The following is a 20,425-nucleotide window of genomic DNA, read 5'->3' on the forward strand; positions in this document are numbered from 1 at the left end:
GGTGGTACTTCGTGTAAAACCACTGGTATAGATGTTCTTTGACGAATATTTTTATCTTTCTGTGAAGCTCCAGTCTTCAAAAATATTTTATTTTTACAGGCACTTTGTGCAAATACTTTTGACAACCCGCTAAATGGTCGTTTTTTTTTCCCCCCCGAAGAACTCTTCTATTAGAGCCCGCAGGTAATTTTTTAACAGCTCCAGAGCACATTCTAAAAATACGATTAAAAGAAATAAAGAACATAAAAAGTGCTATAAAAGAGCAAACAGGTTAAATGTAACAAGAACATGTTGCAATGTTTACTCTAATAACACAAATCTGCCATGCAGGCTGTTTCTTTCTTTAAAAAATAATAATGAATCAAAATCAATGTCATTTTGAATTATTGACCTATTCAAGGCTCCAATTACGTCACATTAAATATTCCACTTTCAGATATTTTTCGGGGAAAATGTTGCATATTTTGTGTTTGCCATATAAAAAACTATGTTTTTTTCTCTTTAGAGAAGGGCCTAAAACGAACAAACAAAAAACATAAACAACAATAAAAGTTATAATTGACGGATATATCTGAAGTTCATCTCGAGACTATTGTGTTAAAAGTAAACAGTAAAAAAAATGTATAATTTATTTTTTAACACAGGACCCTTTTGGATCCTCAATAATTTTAGTGGGACTTTTTTTTAAGTGCCATTGCTCAAAAAAATAATTAAAATCAATTTTGTTATGAGTTATTGACCATGCTCCAATTATTATATAATCTCAAATATTCCACTTAAAAATGTTATTTGGGTGAAAATATTGCATTTTTCGTGTTTTTTTCCATAAAAAAACAGGGTTTTCTTTGACAAAAAGGGCATACAACTTAAATATTTAACAACTTTATATCGACAGATAGACCTAATAATCTTGAATAATAATAATAATAATAATAATAATAATAATAATAATAACAATAATAATAAATAATGACACATTTTTTATATTTTTTGGACCAAAACTCTTTGGGGTCCCCGTTATCAAGCCTGAGTGGAGCTGAATGTATATTTTTTATACATATATTGTGTTGGTTTTTGAAATAAAAAATATCAAAATGTCCCCCGCTTGCTTTGATTTTTCAGTGTGCGGCCCTCAGTGGAAAAGGTTTGGACACCCCAGTATTAGAGCTTAAAGTCTATATTTCCAGCGAGACTGCTCCATATGTTACACTTTAAAGAGCATAATCCGACAAAGCTGCATTTAGGTTCACAACATCATTCCTGAGTACGACTGCGGTTCGTTTGCCGTCTTTTCCTTCGGCGTGAAGCGGCCAATTACACTGCGCCCCGCCTCCCCACGCGCTCGCATCCAAGGCCTGTCATGTAAATCACCGCAACGCTCGTTCCTCGCAGGCACATGACGAAGCGGGAGGAGGACAACAAGTCTCATTAAAATGATTTGTCACATTTCTGGAGGTCGGTCCTCTCGCACGACGACGCGAAAACGAAGACGGAGGCGAACAGATCGTGTCGCGCGTGTCAGCGGTGACGACGCTGCAACCCGGGCGGCCGCTTTCCACCCGTCGAGGTCATGCGCCGGAGTGTGTAAAAAAAAGTTATGGCCCTCCAAGCCGTGTCAAGAACAGTTGTGTTAGGAGCGAGCGTCACATGAAGGGCTGCAGAGCGTCCTCCAAGCCAAGTATGGCCTTCGCTCGCTTAAACTGACTTCCATGGGTCGCATACTATTAAAAAGACGTTCATTTACCATATTTTCCGGACTATAATAACTATTATTTGGTACATGGTGTAATGATAAGTGTGACCAGTAGATGGCAGTCAAACATAAGAGATAAGTGTAGGCTGCACTATGATGGCAATATGACTCAAGTAAACAACACAAACATTTTATATGTTCCATTGAAAATATAGAACATTACACACGGCCTTATGGCTATCGCTCGTTTCCAAACTGACTTCCAGGGGTCGCATACTATTAAAAAGACGTTCATTTACCGTATTTTCCGGACTATAAGGCGCACTTAAAACCCTTTTGTTCCCCCTCAAAACTCGACACTGCGCCTTATAACCCGGTGCGCCTAATGTCAGGAATACGTGTAGTTGAGTTTACCCACCTTGAAGCTATTTCATTTGCTACATGGTGTAATGATGAGTGTGACCAGTAGATGGCAACATGACTCAAGTAAACAACACCAACATTTTATATGTTCCATTGAAAATATAGAACAATACACACGGCCTTATGGACTTCGCTCGCTTCCAAACTGACTTCCAGGGGTCGCATACTATTAAAAAGACGTTAATTTACCGTATTTCCCGGACTATAAGGCGCACTTAAAATCCTTTTTTCCCCCTCAAAACTCGACACAGCGCCTTATAACCCGGTGCGCCTAATGTCAGGAATACGTGTGGTTGAGTTTACCCACCTCTAAGCTATTTCATTTGGTACATGGTGTAATGATAAGTGTGACCAGTAGATGGCAGTCAAACATAAGAGAAAAGTGTAGGCTGCACTATGATGGCAATATGACTCAAGTAAACAACACAAACATTTTATATGTTCCATTGAAAATATAGAACATTACACACGGCCTTATGGCTATCGCTCGTTTCCAAACTGACTTCCAGGGGTCGCATACTATTAAAAAGACGTTCATTTACCGTATTTTCCGGACTATAAGGCGCACTTAAAACCCTTTTTTTCCCCCTCAAAACTCGACACTGCGCCTTATAACCCGGTGCGCCTAATGTCAGGAATACGTGTGGTTGAGTTTACCCACCTTGAAGCTATTTCATTTGGTACATGGTGTAATGATGAGTGTGACCAGTAGATGGCAACACGACTTAAGTAAACAACACCAACATTTTATATGTTCCATTGAAAATATAGAACATTACACACGGCCTTATGGACTTCGCTCGCTTCCAAACTGACTTCCCGGGGTCGCATACTATTAAAAAGACGTTAATTTACCGTATTTCCCGGACTATAAGGCGCACTTAAAATCCTTTTTTCCCCCTCAAAACTCGACACAGCGCCTTATAACGCGGTGCGCCTAATGTCAGGAATACGTGTGGTTGAGTTTACCCACCTCTAAGCTATTTCATTTGGTACATGGTGTAATGATAAGTGTGACCAGTAGATGGCAGTCAAACATAAGAGAAAAGTGTAGGCTGCACTATGATGGCAATATGACTCAAGTAAACAACACAAACATTTTATATGTTCCATTGAAAATATAGAACATTACACACGGCCTTATGGCTATCGCTCGTTTCCAAACTGACTTCCAGGGGTCGCATACTATTAAAAAGACGTTCAATTACCGTATTTTCCGGACTATAAGGCGCACTTAAAACCCTTTTTTCCCCCCTCAAAACTCGACACTGCGCCTTATAACCCGGTGCGCCTAATGTCAGGAATACGTGTGGTTGAGTTTACCCACCTTGAAGCTATTTCATTTGGTACATGGTGTAATGATGAGTGTGACCAGTAGATGGCAACACGACTTAAGTAAACAACACCAACATTTTATATGTTCCATTGAAAATATAGAACATTACACACGGCCTTATGGACTTCGCTCGCTTCCAAACTGACTTCCAGGGGTCGCATACTATTAAAAAGACGTTAATTTACCGTATTTCCCGGACTATAAGGCGCACTTAAAATCCTTTTTTCCCCCTCAAAACTCGACACAGCGCCTTATAACCCGGTGCGCCTAATGTCAGGAATACGTGTGGTTGAGTTTACCCACCTCTAAGCTATTTCATTTGGTACATGGTGTAATGATAAGTGTGACCAGTAGATGGCAGTCAAACATAAGAGATAAGTGTAGGCTGCCCTAAGATGGCAATATGACTCAAGTAAACAACACCAACATTTTATATGCTCCATTGAAAATATAGAACATTACACACGGCGCTCAAAAATCTATCAAAATGTTTTCGTACGACTTTGGTAAGCTATGAAGCCACACCGCTTGATGTGCTTCAACATACGAGTGGGGCAGTTGGGAGAGTGGCCGTGCCAGCAACTTGAGGGTTCCTGGTTCGATCCCCACCTTCTACCAACCACGTCACGTCCGTTGTGTCCTTAGGCAAGACACTTCACCCTTGCTCCTGATGGGCCGTGGTTAGGGCCTTGCATGGCAGCTCCCGCCATCAGTGTGTGAATGTGTGTGTGAATGGGTGAATGTGGAAATAGTGTCAAAGCGCTTTGAGTACCTTGAAGGTAGAAAAGCACTATACAAGTATAACACATTTAACATTATCTGGCGTTTTGTTTCGCAATATTATTCAAAAGCAACTTTTCTTACCTTCTGGTACCTGCTGATCTGTATTGGCAATACGCATAAATCCTGAAAAATTGTGCGCGTCCGCCTTTATAGTCTGCGCCGACACCATCGATAAGCTTCTTTTTCTCTATCTTCTTGTTATGGGACATTCATCCTCTGCTGTTGCCATTTCTAATATAAAGTACCGGTAGTGTAAAGTTCTTACTTATATCTGTCAGTAAACTCGCCAGGAAAGCGCTGAAACATACCGGTGTAGTGAATTTACATTATTTACCCAAGAACTTTAGTTATTAGAGTTCTGGTCGGACGTTTTTTCCGAATGAGGAGATGCTGCTCCGTTATTGATTTAAGTAAAGTCTGAATGTCTTTAAAGCAGTTAGCAGTTATGACTCCTTTAATGCGCCTTATATATGAAAAAAGATCAGAAATAGACCATTCATCGGCAATGCGCCTTATGGTCCGAAAAATACGGTACATGCTAGCCTGAATAGGACTGCAGGATATAATCAATAGAATTTTTGTACTATAAATTTGGCGTACGATAAAAATTTCACAGTGAAGTGAAAGATAGTGTTTTCTCACCCGGTTCCTCCGTACTCAGCCACTTAGGTTTTTACTATTTTTATTATGTGTGCATGTGTGTTGTGGAAGGAAAAGGGTGTTTCTTTTGGAAGAGACTGAGCCTGGAATGATTTGTGTTTTTAAATGTAAAGCACTGTGTGCTACATTTAATATTGTATGAGAAGTGCTATGCAAATCAAATGTGATTGATTGATTGAAAGCCGCAAAGTATGTAGCATGTATTGTAGTATTCGGACCCCCGCTTTCCTCCCAGATTATTGTGTTATAAGGTTGTTTAAATAATGAAAGGTGACTAGAAATGAAGATTAGAAATGTTCTTCCACAAAAAAGAAGTACCGTAAATTCCGGACTGAAAGCAGTGACTTTCTTTCTCTACGCTTTGACCCTGCGGCTTTTAAAACGGTGCGTCTAATGTATCTGTTTATCTTCGCTGACAGTTTTCATTGAACAAATGCAAAGACGCCTACATGGTGTGTTATTGTTTGTGCCATGGCGCCGTCTTTCGGACGAGTCCGCTCACTGCAGGTGCAGCAGGGCGAATGCCTGCAGTCACTGCAGGCTGTTTAAAGGTTTGAACCGGAAGTAGAAGTGCCGTTCCGTCTTCTTGTCGGCCATAGCGTTTTTACTCGTATGGATTCTTCATTCGTCACTCCATGCAACGTTTGTTCAGTTCAGTTCAGTTTCAGTTTATTTGGAACATGCATACGATACAATGTAAGGCATCACATATTTCCAGTTGTTTCATTACAGCACATCCGAAAAGGAGTAGGAAAAAGATGAGCTTATTTAATCCTACCCCTTTTCACACCATAGCAATTTTATCCCATGTCCTTGTTTTCTGTAACAGAACAGTGAATAAATAAATAATAAATAAATAACATACCATAGTAAGTAGACAAATAGTAAAATACATAAATAATCTTTAGCTAAAAAAATAAATTTAAAAAAAAGTTTTACAATATAACTAAAACAATTCTTACTTCCTAATCCGACTCGTGTGTTATGTATGTAGGAGTGTTTGCATGCGTGTTTGTAGGTGCTATCGTAATGTATTGACGCTAGCATAGTTAGAATTAGCTAATATGCTAACACATTTACAAGTGTCTGCGTTAGTATTACTAACTTACAATGGCATTCTTTTTGGGTTGTTTAGTTTCACAAATTCCTCAGTAAATTCACCAAAACGTCATCGTGGAGTTATTGAGTCTGTTTAGCTGATTGGAGAGCTAGCTTCCGCAGCTAGTGGGTCCATGACGATGACTTCTGTTTTGTTTGAGCAGCTATTTTACTGCCGTGTTGCAGAAACCGTTTGAAAACAGTTAAAGTATGTAAATAAACATTTACAAAATGTAAATAACTTATCTCGCAACGTATGTCTCTGCGGCTTATAGTCCAGTGCGGGGAATATGGGAAAATTTTTGTATTTGGTCAGTTTTAATGGGTGCGGTTAGGGATGTCCGATAATATCGGACTGCTGATATTATCGGCCGATAAATCCTTTAAAATGTAATATCGGAAATTATCGGTATCGGTTTCAAAATGATCGGTATCGGTTTCAAAATTATCGGTATTGGTTTCAAAAAGTAAAATGTACGACTTTTTAAAACGCCGCTGTGTACACGGACGTAGGGAGAAGTACAGAGCGCCAATGCACCTTAAAGGCACTGTCTTTGCGTGCCGGCCCAGTCACATAATATCTACGGCTCTTCACACACACAAGTGAATGCAATTCATACTTGGTCAACAGCCATACAGGTCACACTGAGGGTGGCCGTATAAACAACTTTAACACTCAATCAATCAATCAATCAATGTTTATTTATATAGCCCTAAATCACAAACATTGTTACAAATATGCGCCACACTGTGAACCCACACCAAACAAGAATGACGCATTTCGGGAGAACATCTGCACCGTAACACAACATAAACACAACAGAACAAATACCCAGAACCCCTTGCAGCACTAACTCTTCCGGGACGCTACAATATACACCCCCCGCTACCACCAAACCCCGCCCACCTCAACCCCGCCCCCCTCAACCTCCTCATGCTCTCTCAGGGAGAGCATGTCCCAAATTCCAAGCTGCTGTTTTGAGGCATGTTAAAAAAGATAATGCACTTTGTGACTTCAATAATAAATATGGCAGTGCCATGTTGGCATTTTTTTCCATAACTTGAGTTGATTTATTTTGGAAAACCTTGTTACATTGTTTAATGCATCCAGCGGGGCATCACAACAAAATTAGGCATAATAATGTGTTAATTCCACGACTGTATATATCGGTATCAGTTGATATCGGAATCGGTAGATAAGAGTTGGACAATATCGGAATATCGGATATCGGCAAAAAAGCCATTATTGGACATCTCTAGGTGTGGTTGTAAAGTCTGAAAATAGTACAAAAAAATAATAATTATAGTCGGGAGGAGACCGAGCTGTTTAAAGTCCGAAGTGTTCTCTAAAAATGGTCGCCCTCCTCACATGCTTTTGTTTCACCTTGGCGGAGTTTGAAAGCGAAAGTTAACTCGGCATAAGTGTTGAGCGCACACACATTCTTATCCGCTCTCACTCTCTGCACCTGGTACATCCTGACGCCGTTTAAACTGGAGAGAGAAATATGTGTGTGTATTTTCTTCTTAGAAATTTTTAAGGCATTCAATTTTGTTTAAAAGGCGGGAAAATATCACCTTAAAAGCAACCTTGACACACGTGGCTACTGGCTAGCTAGCGCAGCTGAAGTATTTCCTTTTTGCAGAGCGGATTCTTTAAGTTCCAAATCATAAATCAATGAACTACATTTCTTTGAAGTACTATTATCACAACTGTATTGTTGATAATAGAGGTAAATTATTGGTATTATTCCTTATCAATAGCGCTATTTCTATTGGTATTTGTATTGCTCCATTTGTAGTGTAATAATGCTCATTGTCATTTCTGTATTATTATTTATTTCACTAACTGCTTCTTTGCTATCACTTTTACTATCATATTTGTACATATCCTATTTGTTGATGTTGCTCTATTGTTGTTATAAATAATAAATAAATGGGTTATACTTGTATAGCGCTTTTCTACCTTCAAGGTACTCAAGGCGCTTTGACACTATTTCCACATTCACCCATTCACACACACATTCACACACTGATGGAGGGAGCTGCCATGCAAGGCGCTAACCAGCAGCCATCAGGAGCAAGGGTGAAGTGTCTTGCCCAAGGACACAACGGACGTGACTAGGATGGTAGAAGGTGGGGATTGAACCCCAGTAACCAGCAACCCTCCGATTGCTGGCACGACCACTCTACCAACTTCGCCAAGCCGCCCCCGTTTGTTGTTGTTGTTGTGTTTGCGGTTGTTGTTGTTTTTATCCCCCTCTTGTCCGCACAATTTCCCCCTCTGTCTTCCTTTTTTTCTCTTTCTATCCCCTCCTGCTCCGGCCCGGCTGCACCAAATGATAATATAAATACATTTAATAAAGTCAAATACAAATAAGGCAACAAGACAAGTATCCCACACTTCTCTTTTGTAAAGTAAATTTGTACAGCCGATATGGGCATCTACATCAACAATATGATTTGCCTGAGAAGCTGGACAGCACAAAAAAAAAATAAAATAAAATGAAATAAAAATAAATTAAAAAATGAAGTAGCGACAGGAAGCCATGCTAACCGCTAATCATTGATTCTCAAATTTGGTAAAAAAAAAATTCCAATCTAAGAAATATTTTTGCAACCGTGTGCTAGCATTCTTGTTGTCTTCAGATTTGATCTGAACCATTACTTTTGTAATCGGTACTGGTACTGTTTTAAATCGCGGACCGATTTCTTTCTATGAGGGGCCGTTAGGGACATTATTCAGAATTACCTCTTACATACATTACTGAAATGCTCTCACATAAACAACTGAAATCTTTTTCTTTTATACACACTACTGAAACACTCTTATAAACACTACTGAAATGCTCTTACATACACTACTGAAATGCTCTCACATAAACAACTGAAATCTTTTTCTCTCACACACCCTACTGAAACACTCTTATAAACACTACTGAAATGCTCTTACATATACTACTGAAACACTCTTATAAACACTACTGAAATACTCTTACATACACTACTGAAACACTCTTATAAACACTACTGAAACACTCTTATAAACACTACTGAAATACTCTTACATACACTACTGAAACACTCTTATAAACACTACTGAAACACTCTTATAAACACTACTGAAATGCTCTTACATACACTACTGAAACACTCTTATAAACACTACTGAAACACTCTTACATACACTACTGAAACACTTTTATAAACACTACTGAAACACTCTTATAAACACTACTGAAACACTCTTATAAACACTACTGAAACACTCTTACATACACTACTGAAACACTCTTATAAACACTACTGAAACACTCTTATAAACACTACTGAAACACTCTTATAAACACTACTGAAACACTCTTATAAACACTACTGAAATACTCTTACATACACTACTGAAACACTCTTATAAACACTACTGAAATACTCTTACATACACTACTGAAATGCTCTTACATACACTACTGAAACACTTTTATAAACACTACTGAAACACTCTTATAAACACTACTGAAACACTCTTATAAACACTACTGAAACACTCTTACATACACTACTGAAACACTCTTATAAACACTACTGAAACACTCTTATAAACACTACTGAAATACTCTTATAAACACTACTGAAACACTCTTATAAACACTACTGAAATACTCTTACATACACTACTGAAACACTCTTATAAACACTACTGAAACACTCTTATAAACACTACTGAAATACTCTTACATACACTACTGAAACACTCTTATAAACACTACTGAAATACTCTTACATACACTACTGAAATGCTCTTACATACACTACTGAAACACTCTTATAAACACTACTGAAACACTCTTATAAACACTACTGAAACACTCTTACATACACTACTGAAACACTCTTATAAACACTACTGAAACACTCTTATAAACACTACTGAAATACTCTTATAAACACTACTGAAACACTCTTATAAACACTACTGAAACACTCTTATAAACACTACTGAAACACTCTTATAAACACTACTGAAATACTCTTATATACACTACTGAAATACTCTTACATACACTACTGAAACACTCTTACATACACTACTGAAATACTCTTACATACACTACTGAAACACTCTTATAAACACTACTGAAACACTCTTACATACACTACTGAAACACTCTTATAAACACTACTGAAACACTCTTACATACACTACTGAAACACTCTTATAAACACTACTGAAACACTCTTACATACACTACTGAAACACTCTTATAAACACTACTGAAACATTCTTACATACACTAATGAAATGTTTTTGTCTCACGCACACACACACACCTGGAATTATTTTTCACTAGTATGTATAAACGGGTTTCACCTGTGTGTGTGTGTGCTTTTTACACGTGTGTGTAAGGGACAACAATTTCAGTAGTATGTGTGCAAAGATTTCAGTTATGTGTATGAGCGCATCTTACCATTGTGTATACGAGCATTTTACCACTATGTGTAAGAGCATCTTACTAGTGTGTGTGAGCGATGTTGCATTCCGGTTCCGGTATAATCCCCGCCCCTTTTCAGACAAGTTTATATTTATTTTTTTTAAAGCCAAGTTGTGGACAAAATGTCTGCCGACAAGTAGCTTAACCGAGGCGGGAGCTCCACTTCATAATTTGAGGGCTTCAGCGGAGAATATAATAACACTTTCAATGCAACAAGGGTCGGACTGCCGCCATGGGTCTCCCCCGCAGGACGCGGCACCTGAGCGGCCACACAGCGGTGCCTTTCTCCTCCCGACAGCCGCAGCCTGGAGCACTCGTTCCATTGCGAGTTTGCACCGTACACATGCAACGTTTCACCTCATGGACATCGGGCAAAAGGAGGAAAAGGTCATTAGACATTATTTATTTCTAAATGATTTGTTGAATCACACGAAATGTAAGACAACATGGCATTGTAGTGAGCTACAATGGTAACATGTCGAAATGTGAGTCACGTCGTGTTACGTCAGTAGCTAATCATATACTAATGATAATGGATTGCATTTATTTAGCGCTTATCATCGACTAGATAAGGGGTCCCCAAACTACGGCCCGCGGGCCGGTTACGGCCCTCCAAAGTCCAACATCCGGCCCGCTGGGAAAAACAATTTTTTTGTATTATTATTTTCAATCTGTCTTTTCTAATCTAATCCATTTTTTGGAGTTCCCTAGCCGCTCAGGCAAATCATATTGTCTACAAATGCATTTTCCTGTATGACGTATATTGTCTTAGCTGTTTTCATGTGATCTGATTGTTACATTCTTATTTCAGAGTCACCACACAGCTGCATGACCATTTCAACAAGGACGGAATAAACAACCTCTGGATTCATGGAACTTCTTTGCACACAAATATATTAATTGGAATATTCAATAAATTTCACATAGAAACATTGTGAATATTATTTTCAACAGTGTGTTGAAAACAACCTTTTTTGGCTCAGAAAGGTTCCTTATGTCTCATTCATATCCTTTCAATACTTGTCGGTGTGTAATTCCAGACATAGATGTAAACATTAATGAGACAACAATGAACATTTTTCAACAAGTGAACCCACTTGAAAATGATGGCAACTATGGAATAGACATTTTCACTTCAATCCTGCACTTTATTCAGTGGACAACATGGGAATAATAAGGTTTGTTAAAATGTTTTCTTCACTTGTGCAGTGTATTCTGCAAATTAACATTTTGTTTAAACATTTTGTAAAAAATAAATAAATAAGGAACCTGTTATACAGACCTGTAGGAAGTTGCCCACTTTATTATTGCAAATATCAGAATAACACCGCAATACGTTTGTGCTCTGAACATTTATGTTTCTACGGTTGATGTTTTTAAGTTATTTTATGTTCTGACTAGTAATGTCATCCAGCCCCCACCACCACACACACTTTGTCAAAATCTCCCCAAACTTGTCCCAAACGCTTGTGATACACCATTTTTTTGTCTTATAATTATTGTATTTAGGTTAGAGGCTAGGTGTAAATATTAACACATTAACTTAAACTATAATTTTAGACAAACAATATCTATTGTCTGACTACAAGAAGCATTGAAAAGTATATAAATAATAAGGCATAGGGAACCTTTTTTGAGAAAAAAAAAGAAAAGATATTTAATATGTTTATGAGAAAAGTATTGAATATTCCAATTAATATATTTGTGTGCAGAGAAGTTCCATGAATCCAGAGGTTGTTTATTCCGTCCTTGTTGAAATGGTCATGCAGCTGTGTGGTGACTCTGAAATAAGAATGTAACAATCAGATCACATGAAAACAGCTAAGACAATATAAGTCATACAAGGAAATGCATTTGTAGACAATATGATTTGCCTGAGCAGCTAGGGAACACCAAAAAAATTGATTAGATTAGAAAAGACAGATTGAAAATAATAATACACTTTTTTTTTTCCTTCCAGCGGGCCGGATGTTGGACTTTGGAGGGCCGTAACCGGCCCGCGGGCCCTAGTTTGGGGACCCCTTATCTAGTCGATGATAAGCGCTAAATAAATGCAATCCATTATCATTAGTATATGATTAGCTACTGACGTAACACGACGTGACTCACATTTCGACATGTTACCATTGTAGCTCACTACAATGCCATGTTGTCTTACATTTCGTGTGATTCAACAAATCATTTAGAAATAAATAATGTCTAATTACCTTTTCCTCCTTTTGCCCCGATGTCCATGAACTGAAACGTTGCATGTGTGCGGTGCAAACTCGCAATGGAACGAGTGCTCCAGGCTGCGGCTGTCGGGAGGAGAAAGGCACCGCTGTGTGGCCGCTCAGGTGCCGCGTCCTGCGGGGGAGACCCATGGCGGCAGTCCGACCCTTGTTGCATTGAAAGTGTTATTATATTCTCCGCTGAAGCCCTCAAATTATGAAGTGGAGCTCCCGCCTCGGTTAGGCTACTTGTCGGCAGACATTTTGTCCACAACTTGGCTTTAAAAAAAATAAAAATAAACTTGTCTGAAAAGGGGCGGGGATTATACCGGAACCGGAATGCAACATCGCTCACACACACTAGTAAGATGCTCTTACACATAGTGGTAAAATGCTCGTATACACAATGGTAAGATGCGCTCATACACATAACTGAAATCTTTGCACACATACTACTGAAATTGTTGTCCCTTACACACACGTGTAAAAAGCACACACACACACAGGTGAAATCCGTTTATACATACTAGTGAAAAATAATTCCAGGTGTGTGTGTGTGCGTGAGACAAAAACATTTCAGTAGTGTTTATAAGAGTGTTCCAGTAGTGCAGGGGTCACCAACGCGGTGCCCGCGGGCACCAGGTCGCTCGTAAGGACCAGATGAGTCGCCCGCGGGCCTGTTCTAAAAAAAATAAAAAAATAAAATAAAATAAAAAATTTAAAAAAAAAAAAAATTTTTTTTTTTTTTTTTAATTAAATCTACATAGAAAAAACACAAGATACACTTTCAATCAGTGCATCAACCCAAACAACCTCCCCCATGCACACTCATCCACACCCACTCACACAAAAGGGGTTATTTCTTTCTGCTACCAATATTCTGGTTCCCACAACATAGACAACACATCTGCAAGGGACACAGTCCCTGAAGCACACATGATTGTATAGGCTGCTGGTCCACTAACATTTTCATTAATTACTATTTTTTATGTAATTATTTTTATATTGTTTTACTTTCTTTTTTATCCAAGAAAATGTTTTTTATTTATTTATCTTATTTTATTTTTAAAAAAAGGGCCTTATCTTCAACAGACCAGGTTGTCAATTAAATTAGATTTGTTTTTGAAGGGTTTTTTAAACCAGGCCCAGTCCAGATAATGTCCAAGTCGGACTCAGCAACACACACCTTCATTCATGTACACAGAAAAAAATTAGGGAACACAACAGATTGCATATAATTTATAAACAAAATTACATTTTCAAAATAAGCATTTATGTACAGTCCAGATTATGTCCAGGTCACTCAAATTAGGGAACACAACAACAGATATCATATAATCTATAAACATAATTATACTTTCAAAATAAGCCTTTGAGGGCTTCTCATCTTTTTTTTAATGTTTTTTGGCATCATTATCGTTTTCAACCATGTAACTTTCTAAAGTTAGAAAATACTGAATAAATGTTTTAAAGAGAGTAATACTAAGTGAATATCTGTTTTTGGCCTTAAAAATAAACATTTTACAGAGTACTATAATTAAATTGACTAAATCATGATTGTCAATGAACTCTCCTAAAATAACAGAAACCACATTAAGCTTCATAAACAAACCAATCCTTAAACACATTTTTTCAACTTCCACCAAAAACAAAGACACAATATGACAATACCAAAACAAATGCAGGGTGGATTCAGGCTCCTGACAACAAAATCGGCAATCATCTGACTCTGTCATATTCCATAATTTTAACATTTTCCCTGTGGGTAAGAAGTTATAAATAATTTTAATTTGAAAATAACGATTTTGCACATCGATAGTGGTTTTATAGATTAGTTTGAATATGGCATCCCATGGCAACGGGCAGTCAAAAAAGTCCTCCCATTTTCCATTTGTGTTGTATGAGGCAGCCTTCAAAGATTTCTTTATTAAATAAAAATTATATATTTTTCTATTTATTTTAGTTCCTTTTTGCCAACTAGAATTTCTTATTAGAGGTTTACAAACTAATAATTTATTAGTTCCATAATTAATTATTTGTTTCCATCTTTTCCCAATTACTCCAGTTAGTTGATAAAATGAAAAGCTTGAGCAAGCATCACCATACATAGCTCTAAATTCATCATACTTCATAATTTTTACCATTCTCATTGATAATATCATTGACAAAAATGATTCCTCTTTCAAACATATTTTTCCAAAAGAAAGGCTTTCCATCTATTACAATATTAGAGTTCATCCATATTAACTGCTGCAAAATATCGTCTCTTTTTTCTGGCACATAAAATTGAAAACACCACTATGAGTGGATTGTTTCCTTTATGTTTCCCAGCAGACTCTCTGGGAGGGGATCACTTGTAAAAAAGGATACAATTTCTTTTGATACAGTACATGTTTTTTGCCCAACAGGACATTTGTGTACCACTCAATGTTTAAATACATATTTGGAACAAGTGATGCTTTTAAAGACAGACACATAGCTTCAAGGTTGAGAAGTTTCAGGCCCCCATATTCATACTCTTTGTACAAAACTTTTCTTTTAATCTTTTCTGGTTTGCCGTTCCAGACAAAATCGAAGACCCTCCGCTCATAAATCTTAAAAAAGTTTTGTGATGGAGCTGGTAATGACAAAAACAAATAAATAAATTGAGGAATAATTAACGAGTTGGCAATAGACATTTTACCATACAAGGTTAGGGATTACCCTTTCCATAATTGCATAATTTTGTCCAGCTTTCTTAGCCGATTATCATAATTTACTGAGCCTAGATCTTCCAGATTTTCTGGGACAACAACACCAAGTATGTTAACTGGTCCATCTGTCCACAAAACAGGCACTTTGCATTCCATTCGAAAGGACGTTCCCTTTAGATTTCCGATCCTTAACATTTTACATTTATCATAATTAAGCTTAAGGCCAGATTGCTGTGAAAATATGTCCAAAAGATTAAGAAGGTTCCGCAAACAATGAGGAAAAATCTTATCTTTGTGAATCAGCCTTTTCTGACATGAACTTCATCAAGAACAAACACAGAACACGCCTCACTGATGCACATCTGCAAGACTCACTCAGAGTTGCAGTGTCAAGTTACACACCAGAGTACAACACACTAGTTAACAGCATGCAATGCCAGGCTTCCCACTAACTGACAAAGAAACAGATAACAGATTTGGTGTCCAGTTCAAAGTGTGACATGATTTGAAAATTTGACAGTTTACTTTTGTATTTTACATGAGTTATTATTTGTACAAACATGGTGCAAAGTAATTCATGATTTGTTAAAAAATGTTAGTGGCTAGCTAGTTAAAATGGGATATTGTGATTTCACAAGACTGTCTTAGAAGTGATCATTTGAAGATGTTCAATTTGAAAAATGTGCACTTAGAGAAAATATAAAAATAAAGTGTTGCATATTGATATTTATCTGTTTCTATATATATTTATTGTGAGAAATCATTAAGATGATCAGTGTTTCCACAAAGATAGATATCATTCATTATTAATAATAACAGAGTTAAAGGTAAATTGAGCAAATTGGCTACTTCTGGCAATTTATTTAAGTGTGTATCTAACTGGTAGCCCTTCGCATTAATCAGAACCCAAGAAGTAGCCTTTGGTTTCAAAAAGGTTGGTGACCCCTGCAGTAGTGTATGTAAGAATGTTTCAGTAGTGTTTATAAGAGTTTTTCAGTAGCGTATGTAAGAATGTTTCAGTAGTGTTTATAAGAGTGTTTCAGTAGTGTTTATAAGAGTGTTTCAGTAGTGTTTATAAGAGTGTTTCAGTAGTGTTTATAAGAGTGTTTCAGTAGTGTATGTAAGAGTATTTCAGTAGTGTTTATAAGAGTGTTTCAGTAGTGTATGTAAGAGTGTTTCAGTAGTGTATGTAAGAGTATTTCAGTAGTGTTTATAAGAGTGTTTCAGTAGTGTATGTAAGAGTATTTCAGTAGTGTTTATAAGAGTGTTTCAGTAGTGTATGTAAGAGTATTTCAGTAGTGTTTATAAGAGTGTTTCAGTAGTGTATGTAAGAGTATTTCAGTAGTGTTTATAAGAGTGTTTCAGTAGTGTATGTAAGAGTATTTCAGTAGTGTTTATAAGAGTGTTTCAGTAGTGTATGTAAGAGTATTTCAGTAGTGTTTATAAGAGTGTTTCAGTAGTGTATGTAAGAGTATTTCAGTAGTGTTTATAAGAGTGTTTCAGTAGTGTATGTAAGAGTATTTCAGTAGTGTTTATAAGAGTGTTTCAGTAGTGTATGTAAGAGTATTTCAGTAGTGTTTATAAGAGTGTTTCAGTAGTATATGTAAGAGCATTTCAGTAGTGTTTATAAGAGTGTTTCAGTAGTGTGTATAAAATAAAAATATTTCAGTTGTTTATGTGAGAGCATTTCAGTAATGTATGTAAGAGGTAATTCTGAATAATGTCCCTAACGGCCCCTCATATCTTTCTGTCAGTGCGGATACATGTTCTGCAGAAAGCCATAAAATAAAGTGTGGCGTTCCCCAAGGCTCAAGTGTAGGTCCCATTCTTTTTTTAATCTTTACATGCTGTCTCTTGGGGATGTCATCAGGAGACACGGCATCGGTTTCCACAGTTTTATAGTGATGTGGCGCACTACCTTAAAGTTGCGATAGGGGTTTGGTTTGGAGCGGTGTGAGAAATTTCAAGCAAACCCTAACCTATCAGTTGAAGTTTTGTTACTCATTTTTTAACAGTGATACCAAGTGGTTTACGGGATTAGTCCAAAAATAGTAGCACCGGAAATTATGTGACACATTTTGGAGTAGAAGAGCTCGCTGACGCAAGCAAATGCAAAATGCCAAGCTGAATAATCAGGACCATGAGGTGCAACAAAGACTTTTTCCATGAACATTAAACTAGATTTTAGCTGGAACAAAAAAAAAAAGAAAGAAAAAGAAATATCCAAGTCTAACCAGATGAAGGTAATTTTCAAACGGTTACTAATGATAGCCAGCGAGGAAGATAATATAGCATCATGTTAATTGCACTCATTTTAACACGTGAAGAAAATCAAAGGAAACCAATTTGACACCGAAATGGGGCGAACAGACATTATGGTGGCGCCGCTATCAGCGGCATCTACGCCAAGGACAGGATTGTAATTGCACCGCAAACAGAATTCATTAATTCTACAATGACTCATTATCGGCTGAGCTTTGGTGTGTGTGTTTGTGTGTGTTGTTTGTGTGTGTGTGTGTGTGTGTGTGTGTGTGTGTGTGTGTGTGTGTGTGTGTGTGTGTGTGTGTGTGTGTGTGTGTGTGTGTGTGTGTGTGTGTGTGTGTGTGTGTGTGTGTGTGTGTGTGTGTGTGTGTGTGTGTGTGTGTGTGTGTGACGGACAGTCAGAATGTTTGCATGTCGTTATCATGCGCTCGCACCTCCTGTGGCATGCTGATTAAATGCAAAGAGTCAAAGCATTCAGGTAAGACGTGAGATATGATGAAAGTGCTGCGCATGACGCTGGTGATAAGGTGCACGTCGTTCCTCGCTGGAGATTCACCACTTCATCAACTTTGTGTCTGCAAATGACACATTTTTTATTTTTTAAACCGTTCTCCCAATTATTTTTCCTACACTACCACATTTGCCACTGCTGCTGGTGTAGCATTTGTTTTGCTAAAATACATTCTCTTTGCTGTAGACATGCTACTGATTAGCATTAGCGATTTTACATGGCGATTTCAACACCTTCAAATGTGTTAACGGAAACTACAGCTAAGATGTACGTTTAAAAACGGCCGGTGCGTGATAAGTACAATACTCACAGTATTGACACTTTGTAGGGCGCAACAGACAGCAAAGACTAAACCCTAACGCACCATAAACCAGCGTTTATGAATAAAAACTGAAAAAAAATCTGTTTCTCAGCTGTGGTACGTATGGGCCGCAACGGAACTCAGCTGTAATACACTTTTCCACCACTTGCAGCAGTTATGACAATATCAAACAAACAGAAGAAGTCAGGAGCTAAAGTCATAGAGAAGTTGCTTCAAGTCCCACTGAAGAACTTTCCAGTTTTGGTTGATTTTGGCGGCGCCAGTGGACCAAAACGGTAGTGTTTTGCCAGAAGGAGACCACATTTCCCATGAGGACTAGCGCATATAGCGTCAAACTGACATTAAGTCCGCTGTAATATTGGCACAAGTATTAGGTCTCTAATGGCTATGCTGATGTTAAATAGCAGACACTATCAAGAAGTGATCTTGGATTGTTCTACAAACATGACACTAGTACCAAGAATGTAGCGGGGCGGATGCAGGTTCGGAGCAAAAAAATACCGGCGGGAGAGTTTTTTCAAAGAAAGTAGTGTGTAACTATTACGCTGGTGGCTATTTATTGCTACCACGGAAAATTTCCGATAGCTAACATTCGCATTATCATTTTGATTTGAGCATCGAAAGGTACTTACTAGTTTAGCAGGAACAGAGCCAAGGCAGCATCAGTCTGAAATCTCTCGTCTTTGAGCTCACACCAGCGAGTGAAAGTCGGGACAATGTTGATCCCGACTGTCCTTTTATCCGGTTAACAGCTCCTTTTCTTTGTTTGTCTCCTCAGACAAAACTTTTTTGTTTCTTTGGTTGTTTTGGAGCTTCTGCCATGATAGCAGTAATTTGCGTTCTTCTTCTTCTTCTTTTCTGGCGACACGTAGGCGTTGACATCGACTTCCGTCTTTTTAACGAATGGGGAATGGGGGTAGTGACGTATGCCGTAAAGCAAGTCAGCACATTTGTGGGGGTTTTTTGCGAGCAGGGTTCCTGCCACCCTCCTCAAAGTCACTAAGTGCCACTAAAAGCGATACAGACCCCGTCAGGCCGTGACACGGGTGTCATTCAACTAGTTGTAAGTCAAAGTATCATCCCAAAAGTTATGAAAATATTTTATGATGGTTGAAAAGTTACTTAGTGCTGCTTTAAGCGCAAAAAATATGACTAAAGTGGTGAAGCTGTTTTTTTTATTTGCACTTACATTTTATTGACAGTTTAATTAAGAAACATACTTTTTTATTTTATTAATTTAAATGATGAATTCAGTTTATTTATTTCCGTATAACATAATTGCATGTCAATATATTTTTCGTCAATTATTTATCAGTCCCTTCTTATACAGGATATTTAATTAGTATTTAATTTTTTTTTAATCAGCCCGACCTAAGCCTCAAGTTTATGTGTTAATAATATTTGTGATTAACACAGTTTCATATGATTTGACACGTTTGTAAACTGTAAGTAGGTTAGATACAATTATTAAATACGATTAAAACCAAGAGTAAGATTATCAATTCAGTGCTGATATTTGAGTTGGCCCCGGGCCCATCTGTAGTGGAAAAGTTGGGCCCAGAGGTCAAAAAGGTTAAGAAATGCTGCCATAAACGATAGCGAAGTGAACACCATTTATATAGCGCTTTTTTCTCTAGAGTCTCAAAGCTCTTTACATGGTGAGACCCATTATCTACCGCCATCTAACGTCCTGTGCTTGTAACTGCAATTGCAATTTAGTGTCATGCCTACAAATGAGAAATGTAATAATACAAGAAGATATAACAACCGGACTGCAGTTATCATAATCAGCTCATTTTTAAATGTTGCAATAAAAAATGAATGCTGTCAAAAACAATATTTACTAACACACACAAAAATACCAAAAATTGGTACCGTTGAGTGCCAGTACCATATGGGTTCAAATGTGAACAATACCCATCCCTAGCTAAGCCTTCTGTGTAATGT

The 20,425-nt window shown here is 37.6% G+C and overlaps 1 protein-coding gene and 1 long non-coding RNA gene across 9 annotated transcripts in view; both read right to left on the reverse strand.

Annotated features, from left to right (window-relative positions):
* Window positions 1-20,425, reverse strand: part of trpm3 (transient receptor potential cation channel, subfamily M, member 3) — a 514,307-nt gene that overhangs the window by 329,597 nt on the left and 164,285 nt on the right. The gene's annotated exons all lie outside the window — the stretch shown is intronic.
* On the reverse strand, window positions 12,188-13,256 carry LOC133631984 (uncharacterized). Its single transcript, XR_009821636.1, has 2 exons — window positions 12,688-13,256; window positions 12,188-12,262 (listed from the first exon to the last, which is right to left on the reverse strand). It is a non-coding gene; the product is annotated as an uncharacterized LOC133631984 (long non-coding RNA).

This window comes from Entelurus aequoreus, linkage group LG17, assembly GCF_033978785.1.
Source record: "Entelurus aequoreus isolate RoL-2023_Sb linkage group LG17, RoL_Eaeq_v1.1, whole genome shotgun sequence".
Classification (NCBI taxonomy): Eukaryota; Metazoa; Chordata; class Actinopteri; order Syngnathiformes; family Syngnathidae; genus Entelurus; species Entelurus aequoreus.